This window comes from Procambarus clarkii, chromosome 32 (assembly GCF_040958095.1).
Source record: "Procambarus clarkii isolate CNS0578487 chromosome 32, FALCON_Pclarkii_2.0, whole genome shotgun sequence".
Classification (NCBI taxonomy): domain Eukaryota; kingdom Metazoa; phylum Arthropoda; class Malacostraca; order Decapoda; family Cambaridae; genus Procambarus; species Procambarus clarkii.
In genome coordinates, this window is record NC_091181.1 from 18,330,129 (window position 1) to 18,343,178 (window position 13,050).

General features: G+C 42.4%; 1 protein-coding gene across 4 annotated transcripts in view; it reads right to left on the reverse strand.

Annotated features, from left to right (window-relative positions):
- The window catches only part of LOC123759292 (carbonyl reductase [NADPH] 3), a 188,491-nt gene extending 175,671 nt beyond the window's left edge, over positions 1-12,820 (reverse strand). The window contains exon 1 of one of the 4 annotated variants that reach the window (XM_069334981.1): positions 12,723-12,820. The gene's annotated coding sequence lies outside the window, so the exon portion shown is untranslated. Of the gene's footprint in view, positions 1-12,677 lie in introns of all 4 variants that reach the window. The other 3 variants (XM_069334980.1, XM_069334984.1, XM_069334982.1) reach the window with 3 other exon arrangements.
- Between the last annotated feature and the right edge of the window lie 230 nt (positions 12,821-13,050).

Sequence of the window (13,050 nt, forward strand, 5' to 3'; positions counted from 1 at the left end):
AGCTAGATAGTAAACGTGAAGGTCTTATAACAATAATGAGAGAGATTATAGCGAGAGCGGATAACGATAGATCACGACTGTTGATAGTCGGTGACTTCAACTTGAAATCCATAGACTGGGAAGCATATGAAGCTAAAACAGAAGATTTTTGGACCTGTAAATTTGTAGACCTCATCCTGGAAACATTCTTGTATCAACATGTTAAACAAGCTACGAGGATGAGGGAAGGGGACGTTCCCTCCATGCTAGATTTGATATTTACCAGGAAGGAGGAAGAGATATTTGACATTCAGTACCTTCCTCCCTTGGGTAAAAGTGACCATGTCTTTTTGGGAATAAAGTATGCAATGCGTTATAAGCTGGAAGAAAATAAGGAGGTTGAAGCAGTTGAAAAACCAGACTTCAGGAGAGGACATTATGGTGACCTTAGAAATTTTTTTAGTGAGTATAATTGGACAGACTTGATGCTAGGCAAGGAAGTGAATGAGATGTATGGCAAGTTTTGTGAAATATATGATAAAGGCACAAAAAAATTTATACCAAAACAGAGATGCAGGACCAGAAAACAGGATTGGTTCGACAGAAATTGTGAGAGGGCAAGAGACCAAAAGACACAAAAATGGAATCAGTATAGGAAGAGGCCAAACCCCCAAACATACCAGCGATACAAAGATGCGAGAAACAATTATACAGCAGTAAGGAGAGAGGCAGAAAGAAATTTTGAAAAAGGGATAGCAGATAAATGTAAAACAGAACCGGGCCTATTCTACAAATTCATAAACAACAAATTGCAGGTAAAGGATAATATCCAGAGGTTGGAAATGGGAAACAGATTCACGGAAAATGAAAAGGAAATGTGTGAAACATTAAATGAAAAGTTCCAAAGTGTGTTTGTACAAAATGAAATCTTCAGAGAACCAGACACAATAAGAATTCCAGAGAACAACATAGAGCGGATAGAGGTGTCTAGAGATGAAGTGGAAAATATGCTAAAGGAGCTCGGGAGGAACAAAGCAGCTGGCCCAGATGGCGTTTCACCATGGGTTCTGAGAGAATGTGCATCTGAGCTCAGCATTCCACTTCACCTGATTTTTCAGGCATCCCTGTGTACAGGAATCGTAGCAGACGTGTGGAAACAGGCTAACATAGTTCCAATCTACAAAAGTGGCAGCAGGGAAGACCCCCTCAATTATAGACCTGTATCATTGACAAGTGTAATAGTGAAAGTATTGGAAAAGCTAATCAAAACTAAATGGGTAGAACACCTGGAGAGAAATGATATAATATCAGACAGACAGTATGGTTTTCGATCAGGAAGATCCTGTGTATCGAATTTACTCAGTTTCTATGATCGGGCCACAGAGATTTTACAGGAAAGAGATGGCTGGGTTGACTGCATCTATCTGGACCTAAAAAAGGCTTTCGACAGAGTTCCACATAAGAGGTTGTTCTGGAAACTGGAAAATATTGGAGGGGTGACAGGTAAGCTTCTATCATGGATGAAAAATTTTCTGACTGATAGAAAAATGAGGGCAGTAATCAGAGGCAATGTATCGGAATGGAGAAATGTCACAAGTGGAGTACCACAGGGTTCAGTTCTTGCACCAGTGATGTTTATTGTGTACATAAATGATCTACCAGTTGGTATACAGAATTATATGAACATGTTTGCTGATGATGCTAAGATAATAGGAAGGATAAGAAATTTAGATGATTGTCATGCCCTTCAAGAAGACCTGGACAAAATAAGTATATGGAGCACCACTTGGCAAATGGAATTTAATGTTAATAAATGTCATGTTATGGAATGTGGAATAGGAGAACATAGACCCCACACAACCTATATATTATGTGAGAAATCTTTAAAGAATTCTGATAAAGAAAGAGATCTAGGAGTGGTTCTAGATAGAAAACTATCACCTGAGGACCACATTAAGAATATTGTGCAAGGAGCCTATGCAATGCTTTCTAACTTCAGAATTGCATTTAAATACATGGATGGCGATATACTAAAGAAATTGTTCATGACTTTTGTTAGGCCAAAGCTAGAATATGCAGCTGTTGTGTGGTGCCCATATCTTAAGAAGCACATCAACAAACTGGAAAAGGTGCAAAGACATGCTACTAAGTGGCTCCCAGAACTGAAGGGCAAGAGCTACAAGGAGAGGTTAGAAGCATTAAATATGCCAAAACTAGAAGACAGAAGAAAAAGAGGTGATATGATCACTACGTACAAAATAGTAACAGGAATTGATAAAATCGACAGGGAAGACTTCCTGAGACCTGGAACTTCAAGAACAAGAGGCCATAGATTTAAACTAGCTAAACACAGATGCCGAAGAAATATAAGAAAATTCACCTTCGCAAATAGAGTGGTAGACGGTTGGAACAAGTTAAGTGAGAAGGTGGTGGAGGCCAAGACCGTCAGTAGTTTCAAAGCGTTATATGACAAAGAGTGCTGGGAAGACGGGACACCACGAGCGTAGCTCTCATCCTGTAACTACACTTAGGTAATTACACTTAGGTAATTACTCCTACAGGCAATAGAAGTGATTTAACAAAGGGTCAAAGTTGGTCATTATTGTGGTACTTACGCATTAACGGGACTAGAGCCCATTGAATATGGACCTGTTATTTAACCCTTGTGTTGCTCAGGGCTAATTAGCATTTCTCACCCACATGCGCATACAAAAAAGAATTGTTTTTTTTCTAAACCTGTTAATTTGTGTTCTCTGATCATGGGAAAAATAATTGTGGGGGTTTTCTATTTTGCTTTCCCGACTGCAATGCGTACGTCGCCAATATACATGTGGCAAACGCTTCACGAAGCTGTCGCAATCAGCAGAGAAAATACGAGAGCAACTGTACAGGGCCTGGGAGCAAGGTCGAGTTAGAGTCCTTGAGGGTCTCTTCTCAGACTAGCCTCACCTGGTCCTGGTCCATGTTGATCGTTGGAATCTCCTCAATGATTTAACACTTTAAGGGACTCCTAGGGTCCTCATCACATTTATAGTTTAGTGAATTAGGCAACTCGGTGTTGTAGACACCTGGAGCCGAAGGCTTGAGTAAATAGTCTGCAGTATTCAGAAGTGGTTCAACGGAAATACTGCATAAAGCTTAACAGTAGTTTATTTACTAACTTAACCACTAATACAATGGGTGCTTGATTTACTTTAGATTGGCGTCAGAAAGGCTATGGTTGCATTAGCGAGACTCTTGACGTCTGGCTAATCGACTCGGATCCACTTGTGGAGTAACACCTAACACAATTGACAGCCAATCATTAACACGGCAACCTAACTGCCGGTATGCAAAGGGATCACAAGCATTCTAACCGGATACTCGGGCAAAGATGATATGCAATAAACACAATGGCACTGTCAATGGGACAGGCAATAACATGCACAATAATAATATCACACAATACTAAATGTGTGGTGTATGTGAAGCTCACATTCACAGACGAGTGAAATGTAGTGATACCACACAGATAAGCACGCATACACCGTCGGGTGCCTTACCTGCTTGATGGGGTTCTGGGAGTTCTTCTACTCCCCAAGCCCGGCCCGAAGCCAGGCTCGACTTGTGAGAATTTGGTCCACCAGGCTGTTGCTTGGAGCGGCGCACAGGCCCACATACCCACCATAGCCCGGTTGGTCCAGCACTCCTTGGAGGAATAAATCTAGTTTCCTCTTGAAGATGTCCATGGTTGTTCCGGCAATATTTCTTATGCTCGCTGGGAGGGTGTTGAACAACCGTGGACCTCTGATGTTTATACCTGTACAGTGTTCTCTGATTGTGCCTTCACCTATAACCTGTGTCAGGTATGAGTAGGTGAGAACTGTGGTTGATCCCTCAGATCAACACAGACACAATAAAACAATGACAATATCTTGTACTTACAGATAGGGTACCTCTCTTATTCACTCACTCACTCAGGCACACTTATGCAAGAACTCGTAGGTGGCCTGACAGCTGGTTCCGTTCATTATTTCGCGAGACCATTGACGACAGGCTTTCCCACAAACCGTACTTGACACGGAGGGTACTTGCAGCAGGGTGCGCTGTATGTATAACAGACACACGCACACACTCTGGCACTGGCGGTGAGTAAGGGTGGTGACGTCACGTGGTACAGTGAGGGCCACGGCGGGCGGCTCGAGGCTACACGATCGGGACAGTGGCGGCTGGCAGCAGCTGATTATGGTACCGTGCAGGTACACTGTGGTAAAAGTCACACACAGATTACTTAGGTGGCGGCACTGCCTTAGTTCACTCTAGGTCACTCACAGACGATCTCCACTTGTCACCAGGGGTTACCTGATACCAGTCTATTTCGCTCTGGTGATTTGTCACTTAGGCTTCTGAACAATATAGTCACAGTCGAGATTCCGGGCAAGTGTTGGTATATCGAAAAGACGCTGAGTTTAACTTGACGGTGAGGAATAGACGGTGTTCTTCTGTCTATTGGCCGATAGACAGAACAGGACACGTCCTCTATGCAAGGGCTTCCTCACGTGAATGCTCTTGCCTGGGGCTCAGGGCTCCTCGTGGGACACAACACAAGGGATTACAATTTGACCAATAGCATTTGCAGCAAATGAGCAGGAACCAATCATATTGATCGTTCCCTGATCAGTAGCAGAGGTGACGTCATGAACACGTCACGACCACTTCACAGTTGTTATTCTCCATCGCACCTGTTGAGGCTGACCCCAAAGGTCAGACTCTGTCGCCTGAGCTCGCGTCTCATCTGCTCTCTCACACTTCGCACCTCCTATGTGTAATCTCTGACCCTATGGCCAGTAACTTCCCTGTATCTACTTCCTGCCTGGACATACGGCGGCCTCCGTATTATAAACGTATTCCTGGTTAAGTAGGCATTCTGTAGATACCCAACATGCCAGTTTACTATCCAGGGTTAACAGAGATAGGGCTTGTGCACGAAGATCGGTGCACTGTGCATTGCAATGAGCCATTCAAGTCAGCTATGGGAGAATCCCGAGAGACCATTCTCTCACAATAATAAAAAATCATAAGTAGCATATATTGCTCGCTATAGGGTGAGGAAGTCTGGCAAAAAACAGGTACTGACTCAGCATGCCTCACCCCTACCAACATGACAAATCATGCAGATGTTGCCACCCCCATCACCAAAATGGCTTCTCCCCCAAACTCCTTTTTTTTTTTTTTTTTTTTTTTTTTTTTTTTTTTTTTGAGAAATATACAAGAGTTGTTACATTCTTGTACAGCCACTAGTACGCGTAGCGTTTCGGGCAGGTCCCTGGAATACGATCCCCTGCCGCGAAGAATCGTTTTTTCATCCAAGTACACATTTTACTGTTGCGTTAAACAGAGGCTACAGTTAAGGAATTGCGCCCAGTAAATCCTCCCCGGCCAGGATACGAACCCATGACATAGCACTCGCGGAACGCCAGGCGAGTGTCTTACCACTACACCACGGAGACTGTGATGTTTTGCTGTTATTACACTGTACGGTATATACACGTTATATATAAGTATCTACATTCGTGTTCACAATAACGAACCACAAAGTTGGTATGCTGAGTAGCAGTGGCAATGGCAGCCAGTGGCAGACCGCCACTGGCTGCCACTTCTTCCCTCCTTCACCTCACCTGACTCGCCACCATTCTCCTCCCACAATACTGTTTTTGTTTTTATTCACTACATACAGACATTATATATAAGTATCTGCATGTTTTGTTCACCATAGCGAACAACTAAGCTGGTATAGTGAGTCCAGACAGTAAAAGGTTGTCACACAGAGTCAGCAGACAATGCTACCTCCCTCCCCACCAAGATTACTCCTCCCACTACAGCGCTAATTATCACAACAATCCTGCTATTATCAGAATCCTGGTCAATTTTATCACAGTCAGGAATCTTCTGTAATACTATCATTGCTAAATAATAGCATGAACATATATATTATTGCATTTTTAGGCAATGCTGTGGTCACAAGCTGAACAGCAGTGCTGTGAGCTCATGCTGCGTGAGTCAGGCTTGGTGGCTCACTCAATACTGAGGCCCTCACACCTGGGAATTTGGTCCACGATTTTTTTTAAATGTGGTGTCTGTTTACAAGAGCCAATATTTTGCAATGTGTTTGGGGTCTAGGGCTATCTTACTACAAAATTTCATGCCATTTGGAGAGGGTCGAGTGGGAGCCATAGGTGACTTCTTGGTAATTTGAGATGGAATGACCCAGTATTAGTGACATGCCCTGGCACTGTACAGGGGCCCACCACCCTGGACCACTCGCCCCGCACCTCTCACAGTATTAGTGACATGTCCTGGCACTGTACAAGAGCTCATCACCCTGGACCACTCGCCCCAAACCTCTCACAGTATTAGTGACATGTCCTGGCACTGTACAGGAGCCCTCTATCCTGGACCACTCGTCCCACACCTCTCACAGTATTAGTGACATGTCCTGTTCAATCAACTCATCAACTCAATCAATTCATAGGAACATGCAAAAGTCGACTCAGGGCACTGAAAGCTATGACCTGGAATGGACATGGAGCCTCTATTGCAGTGCTTAAAATGATGTACACAGCCTATGTGCGCTCCGTCATAGACTATGCCGCACCAGGTCTGTGCACCTACTCCCAAAGCGATATAAAAAGGCTTGAAAGCATTTAAAATGAAGCCATGACAATCATTCTTGGAGTTCCAAGGACTGCCAAAATGTCTAATCTACGAGAGGAGTTGTCCCTTCCCAGTGTTAAAAGCAGAATTCAGGAGCTGAATGCTAAGCTTGCAATTAGGATAGCCAGAGATCCCCATTACAATGATATTGCTAAGAAAAAACTGAGCTCTGTGCTACTTTCAGGGGGAAACAGAAGCAAAAAATGGCATCACAGATCAGTCTGCTACCTCGAAGAGCTTCACCTGCTTGAGCAAGCCCGTGAGCTCCTGCCTGTAGAGAGGTTACCTCCCTGGGAGGATGACTCATGCAAGATCATCATCAGTGAAATGGCAACGAAAAAATCCATGATACCACAAGAAATGAGGCACAAGTATCTCGAGGAAATTTATAAAGAAGCCAGAGATGAACTAGATCAAATCTACACTGACGGGTCATCTAATCCTGTCAATGGCAGGGCTGGCGCAGCATACACGGTAATCAAGGATAATACTTTCCAACGCAGAAAAGAAGAAAAAGTACGTATTGAGAACTATGCCTCTTCAACGCAAGCAGAGCTAACTGCCATTGTTATGGCGTTAAGGTTTCTTGAACGGAACACTAATGGTGCAGTGATTTGCACCGATTCAAAAGCAGCACTGCAAAGCCTAAGTAAAAATCGGGCAGAAAATCTTGCAATAGTCGCTGAAATTAAGAGAGCTGTGAGAGTACTTACCAATCAGGGAAGAGTCATCAAGTTTCTGTGGATTCCCTCCCATGTTGGAATATGTGGGAATGAACGAGCAGATGTGCTGGCTGCTGAAGGCGCTGAAGGAGCTGCTGAAGGAGCTGCTGAAGGCGCTGAAGGAGCTGCTGAAGGAGCTGCTGAAGGCGCTGAAGGAGACCATATTGAATACTTCATACCCAAGACTCTACTACAAATTAGAGGTATTGTCAGGCAACATCACTGTGACAAGGTAACCGAGGAAAGGAGGATAGAAGCACAAACCAGTGAATCTATACGATGGTACAACATGGTTGCAGCTGGTAATTCCAATCATTATGGCCAAAAAGGAGGACGAGGAGGGAGAGAATCAGTAATAGCGAGAGTCCGTCTTGGATACAAATATCCATGGAGATATGGAATGGAAACAACAGTTGGTCAGCGAAGTTGCAGAATCTGTGGTGAGAGTGATGGACACCGCCTTGACCACTATCTACGTGAACGTGAACACCCGAGAGACATTAGAAATATGTGTAGAATAATAAACCCCACATTGTTTGAGTTAGGAAAACACTTTTTGTCAAATATTGATACTGTTCTTAAAAGATTTCCCCATTTTGCACCGGCAAGACAACGTAAGCTTTTAAGGGTTGATAGATGTTAATCTTCTTGTTTGAGGAGCTGTTCACTTGAGACAGTTAAGCAAGTCCCAGCTGTGTCTGGGTACAAGTGACAGGATGAACAACCCAGCGGGTTTTCTTCCTATTGGGGAGTGTTGTACATGCTGCTATGGCAGTGTGTCCACTCACAAGATGAGTGGCACTGCCCAATAAACTCGCCCCTCGGGGCAAAATTTAAAAAAAAAAAAATTTAAATTTAAAATTTAAATTTATTAGTGACATGTCCTGGCACTGTCCAGGAGCCCTCTATCCTGGACCACTCGTCCCACACCTCTCACAGTATTAGTGACATGTCCTGGCACTGTACAGGAGGCCTCTATCCTGGACTACTCATCCCACACCTCTCAGAGAATAAATAAGAACATAAGAACAAAGGTAACTGCAGAAGGCCAATTGGCCCACACGAGGCAGCTCCTATTTATAACCACCCAATCCCACTCATATACACATCCAACCCACATTTGAAACAATCGAGGGACCCCACCTCGACCACGTTACGCAGTAATTGGTTCCACAAATCAATAACCCTGTTACCAAACCAGTATTTACCCAAGTCTTTCCTAAGTCTAAACTTATTCAATTGATACCCATTGTTTTGTGTTCTGTCTTGTGTTGATACTTTTAATACCCTATTAATATCCCCTTTGTTATGTCCATTCATATACTTATAAACCTCTATCATGTCACTCCTAACTCTTCGCCTTTCCTGTGAATGCAATTTAAGCTTTGTTAATCTTTCTTCATATGAAAGATTTCAAATTTGGGAAATTAACTTTGTCATCCTACGTTGGACACGTTCAAGTGAATTTATATCCATTCTATAGTACGGCGACCAAAACTGAACTGCATGATCTAAATGGGGCCTAACCAGAGCAAGATATAGCTGAAGAACAACACCAGGTGTCTTGTTACTAATGCTTCAATTAATAAATCCCAGTGTCCTATTTGCCTTATTATGAACATTCATGCATTGATCCTTTGGTTTTAAATTCTGACTAATCATAACTCCCAGATCCCTTTCGCAATCTGACTTCGCAATCTCAACACCATCTAGCTCGTATCTTGTAACTCTATCATCATTACCTAGCCTCAAAACTTTACATTTATCAGCATTAAACTGCATTTGCCAATCTTTTGACCATTTCAAAACCCTATTTAGAGCGTATTGAAGTGATAGTGAGTCGTCTTCCGTGTTAATTTTCCCACTGATTTTTGTATTATTGGCAAATTTGCAAATGTTACTACTCAAACCTGAATCTAAATCATTTATATATACAGTATATTATAAACAGCAGAGGTCCCAAGACAGAGCCTTGAGGCACTCCACTTACAACATTTTCCCACTCTGAATGAACCCCATTTATACTAACTCTGTTTCCTTTGTTATAGCCATGCCCTAATCCAACTTAATATAGCACTGCCAATACCATGAGCCTCTATCTTTTTAATGTCTTTCATGTGGCATTGTATCAAAAGCTTTGCTAATGTCAAGGTACTCAACATCGCAAACCTTACCACTAAGGAAAACCAAACCTTACCACTTACCAAACCTTAGGAAAACACTATTTGTCAAATATTGATACTGTTCTTAAAAGATTTCCCCATTTTGCACCGGCAAGACAACGTAAGCTTTTAAGGGTTGATAGATGTTAATCTTCTTGTTTGAGGAGCTGTTCACTTGAGACAGTTAAGCAAGTCCCAGCTGTGTCTGGGTACAAGTGACAGGATGAACAACCCAGCGGGTTTTCTTCCTATTGGGGAGTGTTGTACATGCTGCTATGGCAGTGTGTCCACTCACAAGATGAGTGGCACTGCCCAATAAACTCGCCCCTCGGGGCAAAATTTAAAAAAAAAAAAATTAAAATTTAAAATTTAAATTTATTAGTGACATGTCCTGGCACTGTACAGGAGCCCTCTATCCTGGACCACTCGTCCCACACCTCTCACAGTATTAGTGACATGTCCTGGCACTGTACAGGAGGCCTCTATCCTGGACTACTCATCCCACACCTCTCAGAGAATAAATAAGAACATAAGAACAAAGGTAACTGCAGAAGGCCAATTGGCCCACACGAGGCAGCTCCTATTTATAACCACCCAATCCCACTCATATACACATCCAACCCACATTTGAAACAATCGAGGGACCCCACCTCGACCACGTTACGCAGTAATTGGTTCCACAAATCAATAACCCTGTTACCAAACCAGTATTTACCCAAGTCTTTCCTAAGTCTAAACTTATTCAATTGATACCCATTGTTTTGTGTTCTGTCTTGTGTTGATACTTTTAATACCCTATTAATATCCCCTTTGTTATGTCCATTCATATACTTATAAACCTCTATCATGTCACTCCTAACTCTTCGCCTTTCCTGTGAATGCAATTTAAGCTTTGTTAATCTTTCTTCATATGAAAGATTTCAAATTTGGGAAATTAACTTTGTCATCCTACGTTGGACACGTTCAAGTGAATTTATATCCATTCTATAGTACGGCGACCAAAACTGAACTGCATGATCTAAATGGGACCTAACCAGAGCAAGATATAGCTGAAGAACAACACCAGGTGTCTTGTTACTAATGCTTCAATTAATAAATCCCAGTGTCCTATTTGCCTTATTATGAACATTCATGCATTGATCCTTTGGTTTTAAATTCTGACTAATCATAACTCCCAGATCCCTTTCGCAATCTGACTTCGCAATCTCAACACCATCTAGCTCATATCTTGTAACTCTATCATCATTACCTAGCCTCAAAACTTTACATTTATCAGCATTAAACTGCATTTGCCAATCTTTTGACCATTTCAAAACCCTATTTAGAGCGTATTGAAGTGATAGTGAGTCGTCTTCCGTGTTAATTTTCCCACTGATTTTTGTATTATTGGCAAATTTGCAAATGTTACTACTCAAACCTGAATCTAAATCATTTATATATACAGTATATTATAAACAGCAGAGGTCCCAAGACAGAGCCTTGAGGCACTCCACTTACAACATTTTCCCACTCTGACTGAACCCCATTTATACTAACTCTGTTTCCTTTGTTATAGCCATGCCCTAATCCAACTTAATATAGCACTGCCAATACCATGAGCCTCTATCTTTTTAATGTCTTTCATGTGGCATTGTATCAAAAGCTTTGCTAATGTCAAGGTACTCAACATCGCAAACCTTACCACTAATGGAAATAAATACTGGAAATGGTCCCGGTAGTACAGTTGGGTTCGTAAATCATCGGCACTTGACCCAGAATAAAATTTCGGCTTCAAATCCCAGGCGGGGCAGAAATGGTTGGGTGTGCGTTTCCTATCACCTAATGCACCTGTTCACCTAGCAGTGAACAGGTACCCGAGAGTTAGGTAGCTTGTTGTGGGGTTGAATCCTGGGGTGGATTCAATAGTTAAACCCTAGAGAAAGGGGAGGACTTTATATAAGCCTAACATGTACTAGATGTGTAACCTGGCTTCCTGTCCCCTGACAATAAATTACATGTGCAGGTAGTGCACATCAGCCCACCATCCTGGACCACTATTCCTCACATAGCACTGACGAGCCTCCAACACTGTACCGCAACTTGCTTAATATTGTTACTCATCATAAATAAAAAAAAAAAAATTGCTGAACATTAACTGTCGGTCAGTTTGACAGATATAAATTGAGAATAAATTTGAATACAAAAATCAACTCAAAAGAATTTTTAATCAACAAATATGAGTGACTGTAGTAGGCCTAACATGAACTTCAGAAATGTTGTAGATTATGTATGCCATACTTGTGAGAGTACATACAGTGCGTGTACATGACGGGTGTACAAGGAGAGAGTACAAGGAGCGAGTACAAGGCAGGTGTACAACAGGTAAGTGCAAGGTAGGTGTACAGGGAGCGAGTACAATCCCCCACCTCACCTTGCCCGAAATGCTATGCGTATTAGTGGTTTTAGGTATTGCATGTACTAGCTCTATCTATAAATCCAACATTATGTTTGTAAAACAACTATGTATGTACTTTCCTGAATAAAATTTACTTAAATAAAAATAAATAAAAATAAAAATAAAATGTTTATTTAGGTAAGGTACATACATAAGAGATTTTACAAAGAATGTTGGATTTATAGATAGGGCTAGTACATACAATGCCTAAAGCCACTATTACGCAAAGCGTTTCGGGCATTTATTTTATTCGGGCACTTATTTTACAAGGCAGGTGTACAACGGGTGAGTGCAAGCCAGGTGTACAAGGAGCAAGTGCAAGGCAGGTGTACAAGGAGCAAGTGCAAGGCAGGTGTACAAGGGGTGAGAGTAAGGCAGGTGTACAAGGAGCGAGTATATGGCAGGTGTACAAGGAGCGAGTATATGGCAGGTGTACAAGGGATGAGAGTAAGGCAGGTGTACAAGGAGCGAATACATGGCAAGTGTACAAGGGGTGAGTGTAAGGCAGGTGTACAAGGAGCGAGTACATGGCAGGTGTACAAGGGGTGAGTGCAAGCCAGTGCCTCACAGGGTTGTTGTTATAGCTGTTGATTTATGAGCAACGATGATCGTGGGATGGGATGCGTCCCGCCGTACACGTATAGGGTTAATTGCAAATCTTAATGGCAAGACTTAGACGTGTATCACCTGACAATAAGACGCCTCGTGTCAAAGAAACGCCCAGTCACTCACCGGGTGTTGCCGTGGAGAGAACTGGTCCAATCGTCTACTACTGTTCGCACACCGTCGCTTCAGTACACGGAAAATACAAATTCGTGCACTAACATGTTTATATACACGAACACTTTCGTATATACATAAGCGTTGGCTTGTGTTCGCTGCGTTCTCTTCTTCCAAGACACTATTATGACCAAAACGAGACAATATAAACTGATAAGTTAAGATGATGAATTAATATGTACTCACCTAGTTGTGCTTGCGGGGGTTGAGCTTTGACTCTTTAGTCCCGCCTCTCAACTGTCAATCAGTTGACAGTTGATACATACTTATACAACTGTCA